The sequence below is a fragment of the Protopterus annectens genome, chromosome 11.part0 (assembly GCF_019279795.1).
Source record: "Protopterus annectens isolate FY-2018-M chromosome 11.part0, PAN1.0, whole genome shotgun sequence".
Lineage (NCBI taxonomy): Eukaryota > Metazoa > Chordata > Ceratodontiformes > Protopteridae > Protopterus > Protopterus annectens.
The window spans coordinates 406248423-406275970 of record NC_056745.1 but is presented as its reverse complement, the minus strand read 5'-3'; the positions used below and the strand labels follow the sequence as shown (position 1 = coordinate 406275970).

The window sequence follows — 27548 nt, the reverse complement described above, 5'->3', positions numbered from 1 at the left end:
TTAAGTAGCAGGTAGTTAAGTAAGAGGAGTGTGACATATGGGAGTTAGTACGATACAATGTAAACAGGATAACTGGAATGATATAAATATGGATTTTACTTTGTTGTGACTGGATTGCTTTATTTAGGAGGAGTGGCTATTTGGAAAAAAGTTTAGGCATAGTGGCGGTGGGTGGGAGCCCAAGTGAAGCGAGGGCAAACCAAGCGGGTACAGTCAGTCAGTGTGCTAGTGACCGGAAAAAACATCAGCAAAATGGTCTGGGTTGAAGACAGGTAGGAAGTTACAGGAACTGTAGTATCTTTGTAATTTTTAGTTTTAAAACAAGTAGTTTTTATTTATTTGTAAACAACACGCTGGGGGAAATGTAACATACTACAGCAATCACAAAAGAGCTATAGGGTAATTTTTCTTAACATTATACACGAACAGCTATAACGAGAAAAATTACAGCTCTAGGTAATTAAGCTTACCATTTTGCCCAACAACAACTAAGGGGAGAAAAAATACAGCTATAGGTATTTTCATTTGCTGTTTTACTAGCAGCAGCAGCTATAAAGAGGAAAAACTACAACTATAGGTAATTTAAGTCTACTATTTTGCTAAACAACAACTAAAGGGAGAAAAATACAGCTATAGCTAATTTTGCTTACTGTTTTATCCAACAACAACTAAGGGGAGAAAAAACACATGTAGAGTTTATTTATCAGATTGGGGGGAGGGGGTAAATAAAATAGATGCTGCTTGAATATCATTCCTGGTGTGTGCTTTCCAAATGCCCTAATAACAAGCCAGTTAAATAAATAAGAGTCCCGACCGTGACCTACAATGATTTTTTTTTTTTTTGTACAGTTCCTGGTCACTTGAGGGAGTTCACAGAAGGCAGTTAAAGAAATTACAGCTGAAATAATGGATATTTTCAGGGATAGTTACTAGAGTTAGTGCAATGGGGAGCATACATGACCAGCTATGAGACAAGCAGCATCTGGTTTATTTATTTTTTTTTTTGGTAGCCATATTTCACAAATGTGATTAATGCTTTGCAGTTTTACATTTATTCACTAGATTTTCATGTTGCTGGTCTTCTAGCTGTTCATCTCCATCTCCCAACTCCAGACTCTGGTTAAATTCCAAAGTACTCACAACTCCTCTGCTCAGCTCTTGTGCTTTTCTCTGTCTCTTAGGCATGTTCTTTTGGAGCAGTGGAAAAGAGTTCACTGGCAAAGTCTCTCGTGTGCTTTATTATCAGTAGAATGGAAAGCAGAATCCCATTCTACTTGATTTATTTAATTTATCCTTGGTTGACCAGGTTAGTTCCCACTAGTCTAGTAGCCCCTTTACAGGGGAGACCCAAGGTGGTATTAATACTACTGGGGAAATTTGGCCAGGGAATCAGAGAACTTCCCCTTCTTGTTGTTAACTGCAACTGGGACTCATTTTGCAGGAGTACTTCCTGTGTCTGTTCCAGGCACAGAGGCTGCCTGGAGAAACAGGATAGCACATGGAGAGAGAAAGAGATAATGGAGTGGTGAGAAAATGGAGGAGATAGCAAATGCTGAGAATGGGAAATGTGTGCAGGATTCTGAACAGATGTTTCAAAGAAATCTGTTTGATGGAGATGATTTGGTAAATCATGGATGTATAATTACAACCCTTCAGTTGGGAAGGTTGTGAGATAGTTTACTCAAAGAAACTGTGATGCAGAATGAGACAGAAAATGAAGGAGATGTATTCTGGGGGGACATTATGGAGAAAATACAAAAGGGGGATGTAGGTGCAATCGTGAAGAAAGTGATAAGATGGGAAAGAAAACATATGCAAAGAAAGTAAAAGAAGGCAAAAGGGGGAGTAGCAGAAAAGAAGGCAAAAGAAATGAAAGGTATATGGCAAGGTTTCCAAGTAAAGAAGACAAACTGACAGGTGTAAAGTATGGGACAATTTATTAGTTCCTTTGGGTGCAAAAGCACATGAGACAGAGCATTTATTCTTATTAACAAAGAGTCATTTTGTAACATTACAATCAAAACTTTTTTCAATGGAAAATGTTCTTGGAAAATATGAAGAAAAGAAAGACTAGTGCATGGAAACTTTATGTGATAAAAGTATTTAACAGGAAATAAAACAGAAAATTCATGTACAATTTTGAACAGAGGTGGAAACGGACTTTGAAAGCCATTTAAAAACTGTATGTAAAGTAGTACTGGACATTGCAAACATTTATGACATAGGGGGTTTACGGACTGGTGGAGTAGATTTTAATACTGTGTTAAAAATAGAAAGAGAAAAGATTATACATATACCAAGCATGATAAATGTGAAGAGAAAGAGGAACAGGAATGTCATAAAACACTGGGGACAGCCCAAAACACTTGTTTTGGAAAAGGATATTTGATAAGCAACTGTGACAAAAGTAAATGTGAGAGGATGCAAAGAAATGTGAACTGAAATTTTATAAATGTAACAAAACTGAAGATTTATGGATGGATTGCAGAAATGAAAATAAGAGTAAGAAAAATTATAAAGAAAGAAAAGTAACCGAACAAAGAAACAAATTTAAGTAGTGGAAATAGAAGAAAAATTAGGTGAGAAAAAATAATAAACAGGACATAGAAGAAGATTCTGAAATAAGTGATGAAGACAAATTGGGAAGTAGCAAAAGAAAAAATAATAATTCTATAGGGCAAAAGGCGGAAAAAGAACATTTTAAGGGATAAGTACAAAAGAAAAAAAAATAAAGGAAATGAATGAAAAGGAATATATACAGCCAATGAATTGGGGATTGGTGTAACACTTAAGGTGTTCACAAGGTGCAGTGTTTGATTCTTAACTTTGGGAGGGAAACTGGCGAGGCTTACAGTGGCCTGTTTAAAAAGCTAGCCTAATAATTAGCTATGAACTTATCAAACCATAAATCTAAGCAAAAGGGAAAATGGAAATTTTAAAGTGCTTTCTGTAAATGTGAATAGTATTACGAACAGGGATTTTGGGGCAATGTAATACATGTGATACAGATGTAATTGTATTAAAAAAGTACAGTTGTATACACTTACCATAAATGTAGATGCTTGAGTGTATTCACTGTTGCAGTCATCACACTTGGGTTATCCTGCCACGGGTAGCCCTCAGTCGGACAGAATACCAGAGGCTTAGTATTTCTGCGTTGGTTGCTGTTGCTCCAGGACTGACGTCAGGTCGTTGTGGTATAAAATCAGGCAGCCGACGCCATTACATCAGTTTTTCTTGCACCAAATAGGGAGCTAGGTTATGGTGGAGGAACACCACCAGTAGAAAGTAAATACCAAAAAATCCCCTGTAAGGGTGAGGAAGAAAGAGAGAGTGAGAGACCTTGGGGATGAAGTGTGGGAAACCAGGAATGCAACAGTGACACTCGAACATCTACATTTATGGTAAGTGTACATAACTGTACTATGTTCTTTGTGTTTCACTATTGCAGTCATCACACTTGGTTTGAATCCCAAAGCTGAAGAAAAGGGTGTAGGCAGTCAAGAAGACTGGGGGCTGGCTAGGATGCCCTGCAAGACTATTGTTGCAAAGCCTGCCCTGGATTTGGAGAAGATAGACAGGTGTAATGTTTGGTGAAAGTATGAACAGAAGTCCATGTTGCAGCCTCCAGGATGTCCGTGGTAGGGACCCCTCTGAGAAAAGCTGCAGAGGTGGAGGTTACTCTGGTGGAATGTGTCCTGACCCCCTTAGGGGGCAGTTTCCCGTGGTGTTTGTAGCAGAAATGGATGCAGTGTGCTATCCATTTGGAGACTGATTGTTTGGATATGGCCTTGCTCTCTGCCCCCGCTGCAAAGCTGACTAGCAATTGGTCAGTTTTCCTAAAAGATTTAGTCCTATCCTGGTAAAATCTGAGCTGCCTGTGCACATCTAGAGAATGCAGAATTATTTCCCCCTTGTTTTGTGGGTTAGGGAAAAAGGTGGGCAAATGAATTGATTGGTAGAGAGCCACACTGGACATCACTTTAAGCATGAAAATTAGGTTAGTCCTGAGGGTGACCCTGTCAGCATGGAAAATGATGAAGGGCTCTACAGCCATGAGTGATTGTAACTCTGAAACTCTTCTAGCTGAAGTGATGGCCAGAAGCAAGGCTGTTTTCCAAGAGAGGAATTTTAACTCTGCTGAAGCTGCAGGCTCAAAGAGGGGTAGTCTGAGCTTTTCCAACACAAAGTTAAGGTCCCAAGCTAGGGTAGGAGCTCTTCTGGGTGGCCTTAAATTGTTAGCCCCTCTTAGGAACTGTTTGATGAGAGGGTGAGAGAAGAGAGGTGGCACTGTGCTGTAATGAACAGAGATGGCAGAGGCATGAATTTTAATAGAAAAGAAGGAAAGGCCCCTGTGTGGTAGATCTGCTAGTTAATCCAGGATGAGAGGTGGGTAGGGCTGTGCTGTTTCAGTTCCTTTAGCCTGGATCCAGGTGCAAAACTGTTTCCACTTGTCAACATAGGATTTTCTAGTGCTGGGACATCCGGCCTCACGTATAACATCCAGTACTTGTTTGCTTAGGCTGGCAGCTGGAGGAGAGGTTAGGGAATAAGCCAGGCTGCCAGATTCAGTGCCTGCAATTGTGGATGCATGAATTCTCCATTCTGATGGGTCAGGAATGTTGGGATCTGAGGTAGGTACCATGGTGGCAGGGGTGACAGGCTGCGTAGCAGTGGGTACCAGTGCTTGGCATGGCCAGTCTGGGGCAATCAAGATTGCCCTTGGTTTTTCCACCCTTATTTTGAGCAGTACCCTTGAAATTAGTAGTAGAGGGAGAAATGCATAGATTGAGAGGTTTACTCATTGGAAGGACAGAGAATCCACTTTCCAGGCCTTGCTGTGATGTTCCCTGGTGCAGAATTTGCTTGAGCTGGTGATTGTTGTGGGAGGCAAAGAGGTCCACCTTTGGGATGCCCCATTTCTGGGTTTCAAGGTTGAAGGTTCTGTGGTCTATCTGCCACTCATGTGGGTCTAGCAGGTTTCTGCTTAAGTTGTCTGCCAGAGAGTTTTGAGAGCTTGGCAGGAATTGTGCTAGCAGGTGAATTTGCATGGCTGAAGCCATGTGCCAAAGGGTCATGGTGAACCTGCAGAGAGGATAAGAGTGAGTTCCTCCCTGCTTGCTGATATACCACTGATATCCCACATCACTGTGGTGTTGTCTGTCTTGATCACTAGAGGCCCCAGGGAGAGTAGGGTCTGAAAGCTGACAGAGCATGCTGAACAGCTAGCATCTCTTTTTGCTTAATGTGCAGATGTATTTGATTTGGGCTCCAATGGGCCTGAATGCACCTGCCGTCCAGGTGTGCACCCCAGGCATAATCTGATGTGTCTGTGGTCAAGGACTGGGTGGTTTGGGGTTATGAGAAGAGGAGATCCTTGTTGCTGTTGCATGCTGCTCCACCAAAGAAAATCTTTCCTTAGACAGGGAATTATAGGTATGACAGTTTCCAGGTCCTGAGAGTGTTGACACCAAAGGCTTTTTAGGTACCACTGTAGTTTCCTCATATGCAGTCTGGCATATGGAATTAGTAGAATGCAGGATGCCATGAACTGGGTTCTGGTGGTTAGTTGAGAGAAGTAGCCTGTCAGGTAGGTTGTTTTTCTGAAGTAAGGAATGCCATCTGGGATGCTGTGTTCAGGCTTGCTCCCAGGTATACAATTTTTTGAGTGGGGACTAATCTGGATTTCTTTTCATTTACAGTACACCCCAGGGAGGTCAGTAGGTCTTTTACAAAGGTCAGGTGCTGTAACAGCTTTTCCTGACTGTCTGCCTGAATCAGGCAATCCTCTAAGTAGGGGTAACTTTGAATATTCCTTTGTCTGCAAAAAGCAATGGCTGGAGTCGGGCATTTTTGTGAAAACTCTGGGAGCAGTGGATAAGCCAAAGAGAAGTGCAGAGAACTGAATGTGCATATATCCTGCCCTGAAACTTAGATATTACCTGCAAGAATCCCCGACTGGGATGTGTACATAGGCCTCTTTTAGGTATAGGGTGGCTAACCAAGCATTCTTGGAAAGCATAGGAAGAAGCTGCTGGAGGGTGAGCATTTTGAATTTTGGTATCACCAGGAAGGGGTTTAGAATTGATAGATCGATGATTGGGCGGCAGGTGCCATCTTTTCTGGGTACCAGGAAAAGCCTGGAGTAGAAACCTTGCCCTATCTGTTCTGCAGGAACAGGATGTATTGCCCTTACAGAGAGTAGGGAATGGACTTGTTTTATGACCTCTGCCCACTGGTTTGGAGGAAGATCTGGGAACTCTTTTGGGGTTGTCAGAGTGTGGAAATAAAATTTGTATCCCTGGGACACTATGTTGAGGACCCATCGGTCATTGGTAACAGAGGCCCAGTTTTTTGCATGGCAGGAGAGTTTTTCTCCTAGGGGGCACAAGCAAGTGGGCAGAGATAAGGGGTGGCAGTGTAAAGTCATTGTGAGTTCTTTCCATAAGGGGGTGGCTTAGCACTCCCTGTTTTTGAAGTGGAGGAACTCCATTGTTTAGATCGCTGCATTCTCTGGGACTGCTGTCTGGGGGGTCTGCTTCCCCTAGGTCTTGTCTTAGCTGGCCTGGAGGGGGCCAGAAAGGACCAGTGCTTGGAGGTGCAATGCCTACTGAACCTCGGAGGCTGGACCAGTAAGAAGTCTTTAACTGTCTGCATAGATTTAGCTTTTTCTTCCATCTTTTTTAAAACCTCTTCTGCCTTGGTGCCAAACAAACTGCCTTTGTTCAATAGTGTGTCAAACAGTTTTGATTTGACATGGTCTGGCAAGGTCTGTTCCTTAAGCCAAGCATGCCTTCTAAGTACAGAACCTGTGACTGCTGCCCTGCAAGATGTTTCTAAGGCGTCAAAGCTACATTGTAAGGGGTGTTTAGTAACTTGGCTTGCAGAATGCATAAGCACCTGTAATTCTTTATTTTCTGCACAAGCAGGAAAGGTAAATATTTTTTCTTTAAGGAGTGCCATGGTATGTTGCTGGTATTTCAGCATGTGGAACTGACAATTTAGTGCTCTAATGGCAAGAGTTGCAGAGGTGTATACTTTATTACCCCATCTGTCTAAAGCTCAGGAATTCCTGTCCGAGGGGGTGGGATTCTTAGCTGTGGTTGCTTTTATTCCTTTAGGTCTTTGGGAGATGAATTCTGGGTCAGCAGTAGGGTTTTTGAAAAGAGATTTGTGAGAGTCAGGGACACTGTAATATTAGTCAGTTTTCCTGGGAGCAGGGGATGGGTGTCCAAAGTCAAACTGGATTCCATAAAGACATCATCCACAACATCCAAGACTGGAGGAATGGCTAAAGGTTTATGCTGTGATAAATCTAGGAATTCCCCGTGTCTCTTTTTCGACTGAGGATCGTCCTGACATTCCCATTGGAAATGCTCCCTTAAAGTATGTAGAGTTTCAATAAAAGAGAAATCCTCTGGAGAAGAGGTTGAAGGAATGGATTCCTCTGCATCTGAATCTTCATAAGCAGACAGGGGTTGCATGTCTTCATATTCAGAAACCACAGAGTCTTTGGACTCATGGTCAGATAAAACTGCTGGGGAAAAAAATCTCTTTTCTTTTTGAAGGGATAGCAAGCTTCCCCTAATAAGCATGATAAGGTATTCTGCCATTTTAAGCATTTGAGAATGAGGCATGGAAGAAGGTGCCTGAGCTTGGGTCGTCAGTTTTTTAGGCGTAGTTTGTACCCCGAGCCTTAGAAACTCAGTAGTTTCAGAAAGAACTGAAGATGCAAAAGAAGTCATCGATTTGTGTCGAGCATCGGTAGTGCAAAGAACTTCCTCAGAAGCCAGTGCCTGCTCAGTGGCTCCTGACCCATCCAAGGTAGAGACATCCGCAGGATCCTTAGTCTAAGAAGAGTCTCGTGGCATACCGGACTCCGAACGGGTCTCGGTAGTGGGCTGCAAATCTATAGAAGTGGGCATTAGGGGCTGCGAAAGCACCTCATTGAGTACCAGTGAAATGGCGACTAGCTTAACGGAAGCGTTATTGGCAGTTCTGGACCTGTGAAGTCTGTCTCTGTCATTATCGTTACGTTTTTTCAGAAGAATCAGTAGTCTGATGGCTTACCGAAGCCATTTTGGAATACGGAGAACGAAAATATTTAGCTACAATAAGGGCCCAATGACATATAGTTCTGGCGTTGAACAAAGCACAAAAGCAACAGCGAGGGACGTCATGGTCTGGGCTTACACAGGTGGCACAGTAAGAATGGAAGTCTCGGTGTGGTATTTGCTTTCCACAGGCAAGAAAATTGTTAACTTTTTCTGACATCGGTTACAGCAAGAAAAAAGAATCCCGAAATGGGGTACTTAGCTTTAGAAGACTTCAATTTGGAAATGAAACTCAGGTAGAGGCAGACCAACTCTCATACGAACGGTTTCTGCTTCAGGCTCCTCGGCAAGAAAGACTGATGTAATGGCGTCGGCTGCCAGACGTCGGTCCTGGAGTGACAGCAACCGACGTAGAAATATTAAGCCTCCGGTATTCGGGCCGACTGAGGGCTACCCTTGGCAGGATAACCCAAGTGTGATGACTGGAACAGTGAAACACAAAGAACATCCACAAGATTTTTAACAAATAAAGAAAATTTTCAAACAGAGAAACTATGGGGAGAAAAGAATCTAGAATTTGGGAAATGAGAGAGGTTCTGGAACAGCCATATTCTGTAGAAATACATTAAAGATATTAGATGTAACTTTAGCAAAAATGAGATGATGAACCACTGCAGATTTAGAATGGAAAGAACAAGTACATAGAATTATAACATTATACACTTGTACTAGCTGTAAAGCAAGGGGAAGCTTATTCCATCAGAGTTTAGACTATGTAGTGATAAATATTAATATTATAATAAACAGGACACTAATTTTGATTTAAGAGGCAAACATAAAAAGAATGGAAATGATGTAAGAAAAACGTTATAAGATGTGGTAGGTTAAAACTTTGGGACAAAAATTCATGGACTTACAAACGGGGTATGTATAGAACCAAAACAGATTTTACAGTATCAAAAGGTTTAGTTATAAGAGAATAGGAGGTAGTTAAAACAGGATTTTCTGATCATTTTGTAATAAGGCTAGAGACAGGGATAGGGAACAAGGAATATATAAAAATAGGCAAAGGAATAAAAAGGATAAATGGGAAAGCATGGATTGAAGAAAGAGACAGATTTGTAACACAGTTATTGAAAGATCATATTACTATAAGAACATTTTATAAAAATTGGTCTGAATGGTGGATGACATTTAAGGAAAACTATAAAAAATATTTTTTACAGTGGCAATATGATGCGACAAAAATAGTGAAAGAAAAATATACAAGAACTAAAGACTAATAGTACTGAACAACAATAAGATAAAATACAAAAGAGATATGAAACTAAAATGGAAAATTTTATGAAAGACATATATATGTATATGGGTCTACTTCTTTTGACCTAACTTTCATTTGCCTGACGCTTCATTTGCCTGACGCTTCATTTGCCTGACGCTTCATTTGCCTGACGCTTCATTTGCCTGACACTTCATTTGCCTGACACTTCATTTGCCTGACACTTCATTTGCCTGACACTTCATTTGCCTGACACTTCATTTGCCTGACACTTCATTTGCCTGACACTTCATTTGACTGACAAGTATTATTAGCAAGAAAATAGAATATGCCCCCTTCCCCACTGCAGTGCGACCCTGGCGAAGCCCCCCACTTCATTTCATATGATATTGTTAACTTTTGATGTAATATTGCTTAGTAACAGAAAAATAAGTGGGGGGCTTTGCCCCCCACACCCCCCGTTGTGAAGGGCTGTGCCCCCCACACCCCCCTAACTATATATTCTAACTCCAGGGTCGCACTGCAGTGGGGAAGGGGGCATATTCCATTTTCTTGCTAATAATACTTGTCAGTCAAATGAAGTGTCAGGCAAATGAAATTTCAGTCATTTGGTCTCAGGCAAATGAGTGTCAGGCAAATGAAAGTTAGGTCAAAAGAAGTAGACCCATGTATATACTATAAAGGGGAAGGGCTGTCATCATTTAATACTAGTTATCCAAATCGTGGATGATCTAAATAGAAAAGAAGTGAAAATTCTTGACAGCAGACCATAGTAAGGCAGTTGATACAACTGGACATAATATTTTACGGGTAAGAATGAAAGAATATAATTTAAGTGAGAAAGTTAGGAAATTAGTAATACTACATGCTGATGTACATAAAAGTAAAATACTTGTAAATGACTGGTTAAGCCAAGAAATACATATGAAGAGTGGTCTAAGACAGGAATGTCCAATGAGTTGTATATGCTTTGCACTGGTTATGAATGTGATAGTATGTAAAAAAAAAAATTACAAAATGGAGACAGTGTACACAACACCTGAAGGGTTAAAAATTCCAGTTCTGTTAACATATGCAGAAGACATTATAATAACTGCAAAAAACAACAATGAATAAAAGAAGTAATAAATTGTACAAGTGAGTGTCTACAGGTAATAGGGATGGCTTTAAATAAACAGAAAAGTAAAGATTTAGGTGTAGTAGTGGGTGCTGTGGTAGCGTTGTCGCCTCAGTTAGACGTTGCTCGTTCGATTTCTCAGTTAGAGCGTCTTCTGTGTGGTGACATGCGTGAATGGGTGTTCCTTCGTTGAAGGTTGTGCGTTAGGCCCGGCAAGCCAGCACGTAAGACTCTACTGCCAATCATTTAGCGGTCCGGAGTTCCGCTGTGGCGACCTCTAACCGGGAAAAGCCGAAAGACACAAACAAAGTAAAAAAGAATGACATTTCTGTGTTAGGTATAAAATTTAGGGATAAAGATGAAAGTAGAAGTCAATGGGAAAAAAACAATAGTAGAAATTAAACAAAACTGACTTTTCTGGAGAATGTATAAATTATCATTCAGAAAAAGGCTTATTTGAAAGATTCATTACCGATGTGAAAAATAGCATACTTAGCAAGTATATTTATGTTGCCAACAATATTTGAAAATGGATTTTTACAGACATTTTTTTTTATTAATATGGGGTACTAAATTAAACCCAGTAAAAACATGAGTTTTGTATGAAGAGGAAGGAGGTTTAGGGTTAATTAACCTGGTGGTACATGCTTTGTACAAAGTGTTTGAGTGGATAAATGAAAAAGATGAGACTAGTAGTAAAACTGCTTAAATGCAAGTATGGTAAATTTTGGGATATGGTAAAAAAAAAAAAAGAGTGTATAAATCGAGAAATACAACGTTACCAAGAAAAATACTTTTGTGTAAAATAAAAACTGACATTGAAAAAGAAAAGTATGGTAAACAAATGTAACGATAACACATTACTGTGTGAAAACATGGGAAAAATCTAACAAATAAAAAAAAAATTTAAAGCTATAAAAATAAGAAGCAAATGATGCAATCAGAAAGTAGAATGTCAAGATTTTTTGTGAAGAATGGTAATGGATAAATTGCTGGTAAAAGGAAATATGCCATTTAAAAAGAAAAAAGTGTTAGAATATGTTTACATTGTCAAGAAGAAGAAACTATGGAACATGTGTTACTGAAATGTAAAAGAGTAAAAAAGATATAGGGAAAACTATGTAAAGATTTTTCAAGAAGTGGATAAAATAAACATGGAATGGAAGTAAAGAATATGTTAACAGAATAGATAAAAATCATGTGGGTTATATGGAACGAAATAAATTAAATTACATTTAAGGGTAAATGGACTTTAGCACCAGTATTAAGTAAAATCAGATGATGGTTATGGAAAAAGGGATGAGGGTCTAATAGGGATAAACATTTACTATGATTGTAAGGGAAATTATGAATATGTGTAAACAGATTTGTATATCTATGTACTTGCAAATATTTGTAAATATATTGTAAATAAAAGAGTTCTTTTTGTACATAAATAAAGTATCTCCATTCTTTTCTATAGGTGCTATGGGATCTTGTACATCCACCTAAGCTATCACCAACTCAAGCAGATGACACTTTGGTTTAATATCGCATCCAAAGGATGGCACATTCAGGAGTGCAGTACCCCCTTTATGCTGCAATATAGTGTCAGATATCCATCTATGTGTGGGAACAGAACCTACAGCCTTCTACACCAAACGTCAGAGTGTGCCACCTGTTGCACCAATGACAATGCACAACTCACTTTTTGTCGGGCAAACATTTGCATTTCCTTCTTAAACTGTTTTTTCATAAAAAATTGACTTTGATCCCCCAGGCAAAAAATATTTTGAAGAAAGCTAGATACAGCAGCTTCAATCTCACACTCAACTCTCAACATTCACTGATTACTGGAATAAATTTGTTCTTGTTCTGCCTGGTGTATGGTGAATAATCTTTTTCTACAAACACTCCTGTTTCCAATGATCAATACTTTGCCCTTCTGCCACAGTTTTGTCAGGATCAACTCTTTCTGCTGTTAAGTTTGCATCTTTACTAAAAACAAAAGTCTTGGCAGCTTTCTCACGACCAGATCTGGCATATATACATGTCACATCCTTTCAAGTAACAACTACTGCTGTAGATACCAGTCCAGTTGCTTATCTGTGCCTTCATAAAATTAATGCAGTCTGTTCCCTCTAGTTTCTATGTAGTCTGTCCTCTAATGTTACCATTTTGTGAAACCTCTCTTCTTCAGTCTCTTACTCAGGCAGCCTTTTCTTCACATCAGCCTCTGATTTGTGCAGTTTTATTAACTCATCTGAATATCTTTTTAAAGCCTCTTCCATTTTTTTTCCAGGCTATTGTTATCTGAGTTGATGTCTTTAATCAGCTCTGAGCACATTAGACTTACTTTTTTTCCTCTTGATTACTGGAAGCCATATCTTGCACCAAAGCTGCAGCTTGAACTGCTTTTTGCCAAAACAGCTGCAGGATTCCTCCCAGTCTGCTTACTCTTTACCTTTTCTGGAATGAAAGCAAAAGCACAAATGGACACAGATGTATTTCAAGGGACTGCTATCATCCCTATCCTCAAAAGGCAGCCACCTGTATGTGACTGATGTGTGACTAAGTAAAGTTAAAAAAAAACAACTATCACACAAATGTATTCCAACTTGTTGCTCAAAGAATGCACTATCCCTACATACTGCACAGTGACCTTCTTCGTACACTTCTGACGTATGTGAAAGAAGTAAAAGAAAGAGTAACCACACTTTCCCTATTCCCAGTACAAGCTATAATAGCCTCCTGTGCAAACTTCTAAGGTTTGATTGTGAGGAAAATTAGAGAAATGAGGACTGAATAATCCCCAGCCTGCCACACAAGCTACAGCACCCTTCTTTACCCATCTCTGAGTAGGGATGGATTTAGAATGGGTGCAGTTGAGAGTACAAGAAACCTCTAAGCCCATGCCAAAATCCATTTATATAGTCTGGTCTGGGGAGTCTACCAGACCCTTAGAAGCACTAATGGTCTGAATGTTCTGTGATATACTTTATGGCTTACTTTTGAAAGATAATTACTTGTTAACTGCATTTTTACCACTAGCCAAAAGAGCTACGCACATGCCAGCATTACTGTGTGTTCAGAGATAAAAATCAGTGATATGTTTCACACACAGACACACAAACACACAGACACATATTTCCTGACAAGCTAGATCACAAGATGCACAAACATGCTGCACACTCACCTTCAGAGAAACTGGAGGAAAACTAGTTTACTTACATCATGTCTTTGGGGTGCTGCAGGAGAACACAGCACAAGGGTACACCTATACAAAGATACGGAAAGCATGCAGACTCCACAAAGAAAAATATAAATATACAGCCAAGAACTCAACAAAAGCAAACCACTGTGAAATGGGAACTCTACTCATTGCAACACCATACAAGTGAGGAGTTGTTTTTGTGCACTTCTGCCAAACCACAAAAATAACAAAGTGCAGTGTGCAAGGTCTACATTTGTAATAAGTGAAATAAATTATTGACCAACTTGTTACACACACACACACACACACACACACACACACATAATTGCAGTACTAATGAATGAGATAGAAAGTGAAAGAAATTATGACAGACTTGTTACTCTTAGAATGGAATCCAACCCCTGTCCCCACACACAGAGATAAGTTATAGCAATACTAGTTTTCATTGATTTCACAGATTTCGGCAGCTAGCAATACATTTTCATAGGTTCATAGGTAGGTACTAGGCTATTGGCCCTAGGGCCTATATAAGCCTAGCCAAAAAGATACCCTGGCTTTCGCCACCCAAGAAAATTATTTTCCTGTGCCACTGTTGAGCAGAGCCACAGAAGTGATCCCCGGGGTGAATTTCCTATTTCCCATCCAATCACCAAGATTTTTCTTGAAGAGTGCTAATGAGGAGCTTTGTTTGATATAGATAGGTAGTTTGTTCCAGAGTATGGGAAGTCTCTGGGACAGGAATCTATCCCTCCAGCATGTTCTGTTTATTGTGGTGACAAGGTTTAGGTCCCTAGAGCGTGTAGCTCAGAGGGATTGGGATTTCTTTAAGTGGAGCATATCCAACAGATCTGGGTTTGTCATAGCTTTGTATGTTAGGCAGAGATCGCCTCTGAGTAGGCGATATGCGATGGAGTAAAGCTGGAGATTTTTGAGACGGTCTGCATAGGGCATCTGTTTGAGGCCGGTAATCCTCTTTGTGAGGTATTTCTTCACTCTTTCCAGTTGTTGTAGAGGTCTTGTGAGGTACATACCAAAAAGGGAGTTGTACTCTATAATGGGTCTAATGAGTGACAAGTAGAGGGGAACAATTACCTCTTTTTTTCCTGGATGAGAAACCTTTGTGATGAGGTGTGCCACACAGAAGGATTTCCTGGCTACTGTGGCAATGTGATTATCAAAAGAGAGACTACTGTCCACCTGTGTCTCAAGGTCTCTTATCACACTTTCGGTGTTAAGTTTACTACCGCCTATGTGATAGTTCATGGGTACAGAGTTTTTACCAAAGGGGATGACAATGCACTTTTTGGCATTGAGCTTGAGGCCATGGCTTTGACACCAGGCATCTGTCTCAGTGAGGCCCTTTTGTAGGATGATCACATCATTAGGAGTTTCGATTATGGACCCTAGTTTGCAGTCATCTGTGAACTTCATTAGCCAAAGACCGTCTGTGTTAGCCTGTACTTCAGAGAAGTAGACACGAAACAGGAGAGGACCCAGGACTGAACTCTGTGGTACTCCACTTGTTACTGGTCTGAAGTCAGATTTTGAGTCTGCTACTTTCACACTGTAGGTTCTGTCAGTGAGCCAGCTGGCAACCCATCTGATTCTGACCTTTTATTAAACCATTATTTTTGGCTTTGCAATATCAATACTGCTACACCAGATCAGTGACTATTATTTAGCAGTTAAACAGCAGCAGGGATAAGTCACTTTTATAAATCTCATTGATAAGTAATATGCACTTGTCACTGTCCTCGATTTCTCAGAACATTCATTATTTGACTTCATATATTTTTAGTGTGACCTTCATACAATTTTTTATTTGCTTGTGAATCACTCAGAATTGAAGTCAGTCAATAATGTCAGAGTTTCATACTCCGTACTGTTAAGAAAATGCATGTTTATAAAAAGTTAATAGAATAACTTGTTTTGTGAATTAGAATAATACTTTAAATGTGATCCTGATTCTGATCCTTTATTCCACCATTATTTTTGGCTTTGACCAGAATTCTTGAGCAAGGAAGTTGAGTTTTAAAGTATCCGATGTCCTTCTGGTATTTATAAAACTTCTTGAAGAATACCATTCCTAAAGATCAGGAACATTTGATCTTCTTAAAATACCAGGTAAATGCCAGGATTGGCCACTCTGGTTTGTCAGTCTCTAGCACTTGCATTGCTCACATTTACTCATTGGATTAATGGTTTTATTCTAACACAGTCATAGCACAAACCTGTTTATTTTTTCTCATTTCCCCCTACTATCGGCAGCTTTTAGAGCCCCTACATGGTCAAAGATGATCAATCGGACTTCCCAGCCACAAGTATTATGGGTGCCTAATACAAGCTATGATGTTAGCTTAAATCAAGGCCACTGTATCAGTGGTAAAACATTTAATGAAATTATGAAGCATGCTTGTTGACCAAATGCTGCCATTAAAACCAAAGACAGCTTTGAATTTTAAATAAAAGTAGTAACTCATCCTGCAAGGTATTACCCACCTGATTTATTAAGTACTTAAGATTACTAAACTAGCTGTTATTTGATATTTTGTTGCCAAACTAACAATATATCTTGCTTTGGTTGGGGGCCCCCAGCAACCACAGTATTTGCCGGTGTCTAAAGCCATCTTTGGATATAAGGCTGTTTAGGCTATTTTTTGCTATATGAACATAGCAACCTGCATCATCCAAAACGGTTTAACATTTACTCATAAAATATTCAGGGAAAGTTTGATCTAAAAATTATCCTAAGACTTGTCTCCTATCATCAAAAACAAAGGAGCAGATGCATCTTGCATTTTCATGGAAAGATCCATGTTAGTGTCATTTTTCAAGCTACAACATATACAAAAAATAAAAGATCATTTTCACACAAAAGCAGTCTCTTTAGGTCTGAAATCACACCAGCATCTTAGATTTAAGGTCATCAAGGCAACAGATGAGGGCATACTGCATACATTGACCTAGCTAAGGCATTTGATACGATACCCTACTTGGGCATTGTAAACAAACTTAGGTATAGACACCTATGTAACTCACTGGATAGCCAGCTAGCTCACAGACTGGACTCAAAGTTAGGACTGGAGAAACCACCTCCACAAAGAGGTCGGTCACCAGTGAAATCCCCCAGGGCTCTGTGTTGGGTTCACTCCTCCTTCGCATCTATTTTTTGGAAGTGAAAACCAATGTCAAGGGCCTCTAGCTTACCAAATATGCAAGCTAGGAGCAATCATAGAACCCACCCCCAAAGACACTAACCATCTTAGAAGAATGTCTAACAAAGAAAAATGACTGGTGACAAACACATGGCTTAAAACTCAATGCCAAGAAATGCATAAAAGTACCTTTTAGGAAGTCAGCTGCCCATGGGAAACTACCTCATTGACAAAACAACTCTAAAAGTAGAGACAGTAGTTAGGGATTTGGGGACTCATGTAGATCATAACCTGGCTTTTGAGCAATATGTGTCTAAGGTTTTAAAAAAAACATTCTATGTCACTCAACTTATAAGTCAAGGCATGGCATCTAGGTCCAGGGAAGTCAACATGCCACTGTACCAACCATCAGACCCACTGAAAATAATGCTCCCTTCAATATGCAACTGACCAGGCACAAGTACCTCACAAAAAGAATATAGGGCATAAGCACAATGTCCTATGCAGACTGCCTCAAAACCAAACCTATAAACTGTTTCCTACAGACTGATGAGAGGCAATTTATGTTGGGAGGAACATATATATCTCAGATAATCTCCATTCTCTGGAATAGGTTTCTCATCCATGTGAAGCAGAGTCTTTCCCTAACCCTATTCAAATGCAATTTGGACCAGTAGATGGGAAACTGGAAATTGACCCCTGCTCAGACACCTATGTCTCTGATGGACAAAGGCATCCATTAAATCATGCCCTAACATACACCCCTTAAAATGATCTCTAATGCACAATAACTCAAGGGTTACATTTGAGTTCCTTGGCTAGGCTTACAAAGGCAAGAAACACACCAAACATCAGGATATGTATCTGGTACCTTGGCGTACGCCTTCAAATAATAAATTATTACATCAAGCAGCTTTCTTTATATACATCATACTTAATACTTTCAATTAACCACCCTTCAATGACCAAGCAATAATTTAAAGTGCCCATCACACATTACACATTGCCTCCAAACACTAGAGCCATTTCAGCTTGGATTCGTCAAGGGCAGGTCATGCTTACTCAACCTGGTGAATTTTTTTGAAAAGGTCACCAAAGCAATGGATGAACACAGTATGACTCATGACACATGCCTCGACCTGGCTAAAGGTTCTAACACAGGTATAATAGAAAAGCTAAATAAACTGTGAATAAATCCCTACGTCACCAGCTGGATTGCCAACTGGCTCACAGATAGGATGCAGATAATCAAAATAGGGGACACTACCTCCACAACAGTCACCAGTGGAGTCCCCCCGGGTTCTGTGCTGTGACCTCTCCTGTTTGGCATCTATTTTTCTGAACTCTAAGTCAATACCAAAGGGCAATGGCTGACTAAGTTTACAGATGATGGCAAGCTAGATACAGTTATTGAATCCCCAAATGATTTAGCCATCCTGCAGGAAGGTTTGCCTCAACTAAATAACTGGTTCAAAATCATGGTCTGAAACTAAATGCCAAAAAAATGCATTACTGTATCCTTCGGGTAGTCATCTACCCCAGAGAACTACCACAGTGACAATACACACCTATGAACTGACCCAGTTGTTCAGCTGTGAACTTATATGGACAGTGACCTAACTTTTGACTAACATATGTCTACTGTTGTAAGACTCCTTCTGTATTGTACAGCTTATCAACAAAGGGATTGTGTCTTGATCTAGAATGTCATTGCCCCCTATTATTCCACTCTCATTAGGCCAGTCATTGAATATAATGCCCACTTGGGCATATATCTGTCCCGACATATGCAACAACTGGAATGCCCACAGAGATACCATACTAAAAGGATACAAGGCCTAAACAACATGTCAAACCCAGACTAACTCAAAGCCCTGTCACAATACTCAGTATCCTATAGACTGCTAAGAGGTAACCAGTTTCTGGCATACAAGCCATCCTCAGATCTATTACTGATGGATTCACTGCACAACAGTAAGTCAAATGTCATAAGAAATATTTAGTCCAGGGGATATAAGCCTCTTCTGCAACATCAACAGAATGGTTTGGAGGGATAGGTATATTTCGCAGAGGATACTGCTGCTAGGGAACAGACTTCCAATCCAGAAAAACAAAGTTCACCCCTGTCCATTTTCAAGTGCAACTTATGCACAACAGAAAATTTACCCCACGACTGCCCCCTGTACTACTAATCGAAAGATACAGTTCCTAAATGCTTTATCCCGTGCATGGGTCCCCTCAAATTATCTATGGTGTATGACCCCAGTTATTCTCTTTAGGGGTAATATATAATTAATTATCGATCGTGGGATGAATAAAACCAATCTATAACCAAATGAGATAGGTTATTTTGAGCATAAAAAGGGAAACCTTCTAGGCTTAAAATGGCCTGCAACAGCAGCTAGCCTAGTACTTACCTATGAACCTATAAAAGCAAGACAAAATGACTGTAGAATATAGTCATTTGTAAAATACTAACTGGAAACAGTCTGCTACAAGTACAGTATAACCCAAATATTATGATCTACTGACAGAACTCACCCTCCCTGAGGGGGATCTTCAAGTAATATATAAGTGTGCTAGGAAAAAAAAAACAGCACACATTAGTAAATTATCACAAACTAGATGCATGTAATAAAAATGTAAACCAATACACTGAAAACTAAGTTGTCTGGTTGAAAAATAATTCCAAGATTTTCACTAAGATGAGCAAAGAAAATGCATAAAGAGCGAGACTTAGAACAGTAGGAAAAACAACAGAGCAAGCAAATATTGGGTATGAATCTGCAATCTTGAAACATGGTACCCCAACAGGAGACAGTTGAAGGTTTGTGCATAAGGGTGCAGGTACCAACTGGAAATTCTGCACTGGAAAAATGTCTAAGGAAAGGAAAGATAAACTAATAGCATACCTCTTAACCGTCCAAATTTTCGCAGAATGGCCAGATTTTTGTCTCATATTTTTGGTCAGTTCCTCATTAAATTTGTGGTTTTCTGGCAAATCACTGGGGACTGAATTCACTAAATAATGGCATACATTTGAGTTTCAGACTTCATTCAGAAAATGCATGTTAACACAAAAACTTCTAGCCTGACAACTTCCTAAGTTTACAGGAGATGTATTTAAAACTTATCCCTATTTTCAGCCCTCTTTCCCCCATTATTTTTGGTTTTGTCCAGAATTCTTGTGCCAAGAGGTTAAGAGGTATACCTAATAGTTATAACTTAATATAATCCTTGACTGCATGAAACACCCTAGTAAAGTACATCAAACAGCAATACTTAACTCCACACTTCTGAGTAATCCACTCAGCAATCAAAGTCATTAGCCAACATCTTGTACAAGCTACAGCTTACAGCAATACTATAAGCTCACCTGTGATATAGTAAAATCCCTGAATCATGGTTGTAAGAGAGAGGGTGGAGAAACAGGTCACCTACCTGTTGTGTGCAAACCAACAGATAACCGCCATTACATTAGAGGAGTGAGAGAAACAAGTTAAAAAGTTATATACAAGTTGCAGAAAGTATGTATATGGAAGGACTGGAACAGTATATGGCAATACATCAAGCTGCTAGTTTGAAGTCAAATGGGCAGCACTAAGGATTAAGCTAGGAGTCCGCAAAAGGTGATGATGAAGCTGAACGTGTGATGATGTGTCCCTGCAAGAATAACCAACTCCAGTGACAGTAACACAAATGAGCTTGTGCTTAAACAAGTTAAGTGCCTCAGCAATTTTTACTTGTAAAGCTAGACTATAATGCATCAAGGGTGCAAGGGCAGAAAATAAACAATCACTTTTAGTGTGTTCTTGGTCTCCAGTAGACTATCCAATCAGCTCATGAGCTCAGCATGGTAACCTGCAAACAAGTGATACCTTACACTGGAATACAGGACTGAAAATAAAGACGTACCTGACAGCAGAACATACTCAGTCAGCAAATTATGGCAGCAGTCTAACAAGCTGTATGATAAAGAATGACGTACACAAGGAGCAAAGATCAAACCTGATACAGAGATACCAATGCAGAGTGCGTTAAACACCAATGAGCAACTAAACTCACTAAAAACTTGCAGAAGTAAAATCTTTGTAGCACAAACTCACAGGAAGCAGTGAGCAGGATGACAGAATGGGCACAGGTGAAAGATATAGGTAACACAGTGGATCTCAAACACTGAAGACAGCATGGCTCATCTAGAACAACTGATCAATGACCTTTGATTTGTTGGTCGTATTTAGTGTTGCAGTAGTATTTGCTGATATGAGGCTGCCTCCCAGTGAAGGCAATAAGGGGTGAAACCACTGGCATGGGAATGCTGTACCACCACTGCATTTATGGAGCTGCAAGGATATAGTTGCTTCATACATGAATGCAGATAATACATCTGCCACCAAGTTTGTGGTTTCAAAACAGAAAGAGCTTTTTTTGTTCCTCAACTTTGAGTTCAGGGATACCAGTTTGAGGGAACTGCACAGGGATCCAGATGACCCAGCTTCTATTATGAATTTAAACATTTGGAATCTGCTTTTGGATGTTGCACTCCACCATGTGTACTTTATTCAACAGGATGTACAGTTTATTAAATATCACAAAAGGCTCCGGTTCCAGAAATAACGGGCAAACAGCTGTGTTTCAATAAAACCAGTTTATTCACACCAAAAATACTTTAATAATCCACTATAACACACGCTTTTTCGTCTAACACTAGTAACAGTAAAAAACTGTTAAAACGAACCAGGAACAATAAGAGAAGTTCTTCTGTATGTTGAAAAATCCAAGTATTTATTATACTGTTAAAACGTTAGCGTTCGATTTAAAAGTGTATATAAAATATACGCTTTCAGCAAAATAAGTATCTCGCCTTCCTCAGACAAACAGAATGCTAGTTACTATTCTAGCATTTATACATGGTTTAAAAATTGATAACCAATCAGCATGTAGTGCATTTCCTAATTAAGTTTTCACCATGACAACCTTAAACAAGAAAATGCTTTTACCAGTCTTACTCAACTTGACACAAATTTAAAGCACAAAAGCACATAGTTTCTTATGCTTATGCTGTTGTTTAACAGTGATCTTGTATAAAGTGCAGATACTAATATCATCTAAAATTACAAATAAAAAATAAATAATGAATAATAAATAATGAATGATGATAAAGAATAAATAAATAATAAATAAATTAAGATAAAAAGAAATGTTGAATGTGGTACATATTACCCTTCCTTACTGCAGACTAGATGAGTGGTTACCTATTAAGAGCCAGCCACTTCAAAATACACTTAACTGATGTAACATCATTTATACCAGGAAAGATGTGTGCCCTCGTTTTGATTTGCCATGAAAGTTCATCCATCTCCAGGAGGATTTGCCAGGCTCCACCTCTAATGTCATGTTCCCTATGTTCTAATATTATGTAACTGAAGGAGTGATCACCATACTCCATAATATGCCTAGCTAAGGCATTAGTACTATCCTTCCTACTAATGGCATACTGATGCTCATAGATTCTAGATTTGAATCTACGCTCAGTCTTGCCTATGTAGAAGGCTACAGCTGAGCATAGATTCAAATCTAGAATCTACGAGCATCAGTATGCCATTAGTAGGAAGGATAGTACTAATGCCTTAGCTAGGCATATTATGGAGTATGGTGATCACTCCTTCAGTTACATAATATTAGAACATAGGGAACCTGACATTAGAGGTGGAGCCTGGCAAATCCTCCTGGAGATGGATGAACTTTCATGGCAAATCAAAACGAGGGCACACATCTTTCCTGGTATAAATGATGTTACATCAATTAAGTGTATTTTGAAGTAGCTGGCTCTTAATAGGTAACCACTCATCTAGTCTGCAGTAAGGAAGGGTAATATGTACCACATTCAACATTTCTTTTTATCTTCATTTATTTATTATTTATTTATTCTTTATCATCATTCATTATTTATTATTCATTATTTATTTTTTATTTGTAATTTTAGATGATATTAGTATCTGCACTTTATACAAGATCACTGTTAAACAACAGCATAAGCATAAGAAACTATGTGCTTTTGGGCTTTAAATTTGTGTCAAGCTGAGTAAGACTGGTAAAAGCATTTTCTTGTTTAAGGTTGTCATGGTGAAAACTTAATTAGGAAATGCACTACATGCTGATTGGTTATCAATTTTTAAACCATGTATAAATGCTAGAATAGTAACTAGTATTCTGTTTGTCTGAGGAAGGCGAGATACTTATTTTGCTGAAAGCGTATATTTTATATACACTTTTAAATCGAACGCTAACGTTTTAACAGTATAATAAATACTTGGATTTTTCAACATACAGAAGAACTTCTCTTATTGTTCCTGCTTTGTTTTAACAGTTTTTTGCTTGTTTGTTTGGTGAAGTGGTTACTAGTAACAGTAACTTGTAACAATAACCTTTTAACATTGACTTACTGTTGGTTTCTTGCTATTGGCTTATTTTAACAGGGGCATGTTATATAAATTGTGCTTCTTTCATGGTTGTTTTATCTTGAAAAGTCTCTGAATGGTCAGAGACGAAAGTGCTTGTGTTATAGTGGATTACTAAAGAACCGGAGCCTTTTGTGTTATTTGTTTTTTTCGTCTGGTTATTTTACTAAGATATATAAGAGGGTGGAGGAATTGCAGTTATGTTCAAGAACTCCTTGAACATCACTAGGAATCCCCTCCAACCTCCAAAAATCCGCAACCAGGAATTGATTGCCCTAAAATTATGCCTAAACAACCAAAAAAGTATTAATCTCATAATCACCTATTTACCTCCAGGCAACAACGTTGAAAACCTAGAACAAACTCTCAGCTGGCTTACCACCTTCTATCCCCAAGAAACGATAATTCTAGGAGATGTTAACATTGACTGGTCCCTATACTCCTCTCATCCAAATCCTCTCCATATTAACTTACACGGTTTCTCCCAACTTATTCTTTCCCCCACTAGAATTGGACATGCCCAACAAAAAGATAGCATCATAGACTGGATCCTTACAAACAAGGATCCCACCAACTATACCGTAGGGACCCTCCCCAACGACCTTAGTGACCACCTTATTACCTTTATTATAAAACACAAATGTCCAAATACTCACCCCCCCCCAACCAGACTTGTTAGGAACAGCAAGAATTTCATCCCTGAACAATTTCTTGCTGACCTTAAGGCATGCAACTGGTCCATCCTAAATACCCTACCCTTAGAAGAGAGTGTGTCACACTTTAATGATACCTTCCTCAAAATACTTGACTCTCACGCTCCTAAGCGACTCATTAGAACTAAGGAACGTATCACACCTTGGCTAACCAAAGACACAAAAAATAAAATTAAACTCAGAGACCAGGCCTGGAACAAATGGAGAACCACAAAAACCCCTCTGGACCGCATCAAATTCCTACAGCTTAGAAACTCAACTAAAGCAGCCGTTATGTCCGATAAAAAACAATATTTCTGTCACCTCCAAGACAAGCATCAAAACAACCCTAAAAAATTCTGGGCTGGTTTCAACCACCTCCTCCATCCAGGCAAATCTTCCACCCCCACACCTGAAACACTCATGGATAAAGATCCAAGTGAGATAGCTAACTCTTTTAATTCTTTCTTTACTGAGACCATCCAGTAGCTCGCCAGCCAGCTTACCTCTTCCCCCTCGGCCGCAACCTCAACCAATGATCCAAATCAACCTGCCTTCAACTTAGAACCCACCTCCACCTTCTACATTTGTACCCTCCTGAAAAAACTTAAACCAACTACCCTAGCGGCTGACCTACTTCCAGCGAAATACTTACAAATAGCAGCCGACGCCATAGCCTACCCGGTATCCATACTTATTAATCGGTCTATCTCCGAAGCCTCTATTCCCTCAATCTGGAAAATCTCCTATATCATTCCTCTCCACAAAGGAGGATCCTCTACTGACACATCCAATTATAGACCTATTGCAATATTGTCCCCCTTATCCAAAATTATGGAACGCTGCATCCACAAACAACTTATTACCCACCTTATCCAAAATAATCTCCTATCTAACTCCCAACACGGCTTTCGCCCACATCATAGCACTACCACTGCTCTCCTCTCCTTTGTTGATTCAATCAGCCTCAACCGGAATAACAAATTAATATCCTCTGCGCTCTTTCTAGACCTATCAAAAGCCTTCGATATGGTCAACCACAAACAACTGCTCCACACACTTGAAACATTTAATCTTAGCAAATCCACTATAAGTTGGTTCAATGCCTACCTCTCTGGTAGAAAACAGGCGGTACAGTGGCAAAACAGGATTTCAGACCTACTCCCCACCAATATCGGTGTCCCCCAAGGATCTATTCTCGGTCCCCTTCTTTTCTCCCTCTTCATTAACGGTTTACACTCGGTCCTTCCCAAAGCCACCTGCATTCAATATGCGGATGACTCCACCCTAATCTGTTCTGATGACTCTCTCACCAAACTCCAAGCTACTACCCAAAACTGCTTTTCTTTAGTGCAAAAATGGTTCTCAGGCTTAAAACTCCTACTTACTCCAACCACAACCAAATTGCTTCTATTCTTCCCTACTCCAACAACTACTCACGGTCTAGAATCCCCCAACACCCACATCCCAACCTTCATTGTGTCCGCTAACAATGGTACCAAAATCTTTCCAGTCACCCACACCAAACTACTCGGGGTGACAATAGACCACAAACTTAGATTTGATATGCATGTGAACCTGACCATTAAATCACTCAACAAGAAACTTGGGTCCATGTACAGAATTAAGAAATTCTTAACCCCACTCACCAAACTAACCATCGCCCGAACTCATCTCCTCTCCACCCTCCTCTATGCCTCCCCCATATTCTCCTTCCTTCACAAAAAAGAGCTTAATAAACTATCCACTGCCTATCACCACATAGCTAGATTTATCACAGGAATGCCCTACCGCACCCATCACTGCCTAAATCTAAGAACACTGGGATGGCTAGAACTGCCCAATATTCTTAAACTCAACCAACTTACTGAGGCATTCAAAATCATTAAACATCCCGATAAAACTCCCTCACTGAATAACATTCTTACCCCCTATTCTAATCTTTCGTCCCTCAGGTCTCCAAAAGTATTCAAGTATTGACCATCAAACCTAACAACTCGGGAGGGGAAGCTCTTTATGCCAATTCCATTGGCAAAACTTGGAATGCCCTCCCAAGCAACCTAAGACTAATGACCACTCTGCACCAATTTAAAACCCACCTCCGAGCTTTACTAAAAACCCAATGGCTTTGCCCATGCTCTAATCCCGACTAATAGCGCATCCCCTCGACCCTACATAGCCTAGCCAAGCCTCCACACAACCCAAATCCTAAAGGGTTCACCCTGTAGCCATGACAATCCATCTCACTAACTTCTATTTTTATCTAGGATTATATTTTTTGTATTACTTATTGTTTTAATGTGCCTTCTTATGTTATCTTAACTTACTAACTTACTATTGTTTTGTCAGTATATGTACTCATGTACCTCTGTTCTTTGGAGCTTTTCTCCCCGGGCCTCCACTGAAAACGGATATGTATCCAGTTGGACTAACCCGGTCAACAAATGTAAAATAAATATAAAATAAAATAAAAATAAAAAATAAAATATATAGTTTATTGTTTGCCACCTTCAATGCTCATATTTGTTTGCTCTACATGGTGACACACTGTCCAAGGACAGTAACCCTGGATCCATTATCTTGTAAAACAATTACCTTTACTGAATAAACTTCCATTACTAAAAACACATTGTGAGAGGTCTCCTTCCAGATCATACGTGATGCAGCAGTAACATTAAAGCTACTCATTTTCAAATCAATAGCCTGTGCCAATGAACTAAAATAAGATTTGTTTAAATGCGGGAAAATCTACTCAAGAGTTAATGAAAGAATTAGAGAACATAACCTGCAATGTAGCCATATACGTCAGTATAGCACTACCAGATAGACAAATTATCATGATTCAAAAAAAAAAAAAAAAAATCATCAATGAAATTAGCTCTGGCTTCCTAGAAGAAGACAATCCTAGATATAGCAAACAAAAAAGACATTCCACCCCTGAGAACTTTCTGCATGGGTGAAACACTAAAATATACTTTTGCCAGACATGTCTGCTACTTCAATACGGAATAATATATACATATGCACTCCAATGAAAACTCAGCATTTGCTGTGGTCACAAGTTTGTCAATAAAACAGGGTTACTGTCAGGTTTTGGTGACACATACTGACTCTGTGTAACAGAGTCCTCCACTGATCACTTTACCCCTACTGCCATCCCACAATAATGAACAAGTTAAAACCATAAAACTATCATATTGCAACAGAAGGGTTTTTTTCATGTATCAAAGTGAGTGCATAAACATAATCTTACTGCTTTTACGTCCAGCTGGGGAAATTATCACTAGCACATCCAAGTGGTATCACTAATGGAGGTTGTGAAAGTGCTATGTTAATCATCAAATGATTAACTTTTTCTGCATCAACAAAAGTACACTGCACGTCATATCCTGGTTCTGGGTTTTGCTTTTAAATTCTTAACCGGTTTACATTATCTTAACCGGTTTTACATTACCTTTCATTCCACTGGTATAAAATACCTAGCGTTTACTTTGCAGTTATTTTCCAGTACTAGAAACAAGTCTAGCATGGTTGAACTAGAGTTAAATTTCTCAAATTCTAAGCTTTGTCTGCATGCATCTACATCCTTCAATTCGT

The 27548-nt window shown here is 39.4% G+C and overlaps 1 protein-coding gene across 1 annotated transcript in view; it reads right to left on the bottom strand.

Annotated features, from left to right (window-relative positions):
- Window positions 1-27548, bottom strand: part of TCP11L2 (t-complex 11 like 2) — a 613826-nt gene that overhangs the window by 499026 nt on the left and 87252 nt on the right. The gene's annotated exons all lie outside the window — the stretch shown is intronic.